The sequence below is a fragment of the Pelophylax lessonae genome, assembly GCF_965119305.1.
Source record: "Pelophylax lessonae genome assembly, chromosome: 7".
Taxonomy (NCBI): Eukaryota; Metazoa; Chordata; class Amphibia; order Anura; family Ranidae; genus Pelophylax; species Pelophylax lessonae.
Window position 1 is genome coordinate 208070237 of NC_138774.1, and position 3095 is coordinate 208073331.

General features: G+C 43.2%; 1 protein-coding gene across 1 annotated transcript in view; it reads left to right on the forward strand.

Annotated features, from left to right (window-relative positions):
* The window catches only part of PQBP1 (polyglutamine binding protein 1), a 408542-nt gene that overhangs the window by 358061 nt on the left and 47386 nt on the right, over positions 1-3095 (forward strand). The gene's annotated exons all lie outside the window — the stretch shown is intronic.

Sequence of the window (3095 nt, forward strand, 5' to 3'; positions counted from 1 at the left end):
GATCCCTTGTTTTATTTATGTACACCGAAAATCCTATACGGTTTGGACATCCGCCTGAATGAATACCATCGATGTCTCCATATGTCGTGGACACCCTCCTGATAAAGCGTTGTAGGCTGTTCAATTTGGAGGCCACCTGATTCTGGTAAGCAGCCATTCTCCCTTTGTCAAGTGTCGGTGATTGCACTTACAGTGGGGATCGAAAGTTTGGGCACCCCAGGTAAAATTGGTATTAATGTGCATAAAGAAGCCAAGGAAAGATGGAAAAATCTCCAAAAGGCATCAAATTACAGATTATACATTCTTATAATATGTCAACAAAACTTAGATTTTATTTCCATCATTTACACTTTCGAAATTACAGAAAACAAAAAAATGGCGTCTGCCAAAGTTTGGGCACCCTCTGTGCAACTTAGCCACTCTCTCTCTCTGCCTCACTAATCACATTTAACCCTTCAAGCTAGTTTTGGATCTGATTGGTGGCTGTGAGAATCACCTTAGTTTTGACAATGTCCTGAATCAGGATTGCTGTATGTGAGAATCAACAGGCAGGATGTCTTGTTGCACCAGAAGGTATGTTCCAAGATCATTACATTACCAAGGAGAAGGGTGGCACAGGGCAGTACATGAATACCAAGATGAACAACTGGAGTGGTGGGCAGGTAGTCCTGTAAATAGCTAGAGGTTAATTTACTAAGGGCAAATAGGCTGTGCACTTTGCAAGGGAAATTTCCCCAGAGGTTCATAGGAGAGGTGTCACTTTGCAAAGAGTATCTTTATGTATTTTTACTTGCACGTGATGGGATGTTGGATGTCAGAAGAGCTTCAAGTCATTCACAAAGCCCTGGGGAAAGTCCCTTGCAAAGTGAACAGTCCATTTGCCTTTAAAAAAGAAACCCCTAAATGTTGAATTGTGGCTGAAGCATACCTTTAACAGGTTTTGAATCACTTCTTTGGAGTCCTTAGTGCACCTTTTAGCTCCAGTCTGGAAAAGCTGAACACAGGTTAAACATTTTTTTTTTAAATTTAAAAATATTGTTGCCTACTATGTTGTCTCCAAACTCACTGCAGGCTTGGTACACTGCCAGTGGTGTTCTTAGCAGCAATGCCATCTCTTCTCTCATTATGCAGTAAGCTTATCCCCTCTTTCTGTTGCTGGGTGACATCAGTCTGTTTAAAGGAGCAGCAGTGTCACCCAGGAGTCCTTTCTACTTCAAGCTATGACCATACATGCAGATGTAAGCATCACTGTAAGTGCACATTGGAACACGCAAGGGAATAGCCTCCTCTCCCTGCTGTCATGCATACACACCTCAGTCAATATACTTTGAATGCTGGGAAGGGTAGTTTTTTTACAGTGTCCACCTAACCAATGGGGCAGAATGTACATGCACAGATCTACATTTTTAAAGCTGAACACAAGGCAAAAAAATATATATACACAAAATTAACTCTGTATTATTCAAATATCAGTACAAATTAAACCCTTATAAGCTAAAAGCATATAGTGCTGTATACTTGAGCACTTACCATGTTTGATGTATGTATTTCTAAGCATTTGGTTGCGCTCTCAGTCAAAATCCACTCCTTTTCAGGTGGCTCCATCCCTTACAGGGTTCTACGGAGTCACCTTTGAGTGCATGGTCTCAGCTTGCCGGCTGACTCCTTTCTCTACACTGCATGCTTCTACAGCAGTACACATCCCCAAAGCCTAGGGCGGAAATCCTCTCCCTAGCTCCCCCCTCCACTGTTTCTTCTGAACATGTGAAGTACACAAGGCACACTCTCCCCCTACTCAAATTCAGGGAAGCAGCTCTGTGCCACCTGGAGCTGCAGAAATGAAGATCATAGCCTAATCCTTATGGTTCATCCCCATGACTTAGCTCCGGGTCGGAGCGGAATGTGTTAGGGGGCATGGCCTGGCGGGAGCCATCACACCATACGCATGGATGTGCGGCATTGGGAATTCCTTCCTTCCTCTCTCCAGTGGTCACAGGAGCTGGGATGAGCTCCACTCCCTCATCGGCACTCCTGCAGCAGCAGACATATGCACCATCTAAATTGCTCCCCTAATCAATACAAGAGCCTGAGAGTCACACAAATGTTCTGTGGGTCATCATAGCATAAGGTGTTGGGCAAAAATACAAGCAAAAACTTTTCTGGGCAATTTTTTATTGCTTTCCTGGAAAGCATTAGGCTACTAAGTGCTGAACATTTATTACTACTTTAAACTCCAGCCAAAAGTTTTTTTTTTTTTTATTAGCTTTGGATAAAGCAAAAAAGAATAAAAAATCGCTGTCCGGTTTTGCCATTCCTGCAGCAATTGAAAATATTTTCCCTTACTTCCTGTGAGGTCACCAAGACAGGATGTAACCAATATTCCTTCAAAAAGGACACAGAGTAGTAGAACATAAAGCCTGGTACCCACTATTAGGTTTTTTTTCCGTTCAACCCAGTGGGTTGAAGGAAAAAAAAAAAAAAAAAACTGTCAGCTACGGTCGGAGCCCCTGTACTAAGTACAGTGATCTCCCCCACTGAGCTGTTGTGTTCTAACAGGGGGACAGCCCCCCTGCCAGAACACTTCAATCAGCGCTCTCCCCTACTGGCTGACAGCACTGATCAAGAGCCGGTTGGCTGCTGGTTTTCCAGCATGCTCGTTCTACAGGAGCCAGCCAAACAGCCAACTTCTGTCAGACAGGGTGCCATAAACACAGGCTGAATGTTGGCCAGTTTTTTTTGAACCGGCCAATGTCGGCCGGCATACGTCCTGTGTGTATGGGGTTTAGGAGTAAGGAAGTCTGAGATGTCTCCAAAAGGGACCAGGCAGTAATAATTATCTGACAGAAGCTTTAAAACTATAATGAACAAAAATAAAACAAAAAACATTTTGGCTAAAGTTGGGCTGTAAGCAATGCAATGGTTGAAAATGTAAAAAGTACATTAACTCATAGCAGACCATCAGAATTGCTATTACACCAAACTGAACGTGAAACAGAGGCCTGGTTGTTGACTTTCTGGAGAAGCACGAATGTGTATGAGCAGCTACAGTATGTAGTGTTACAGCTTCTAGCAGAACATAGTACAGAGCTCACAGC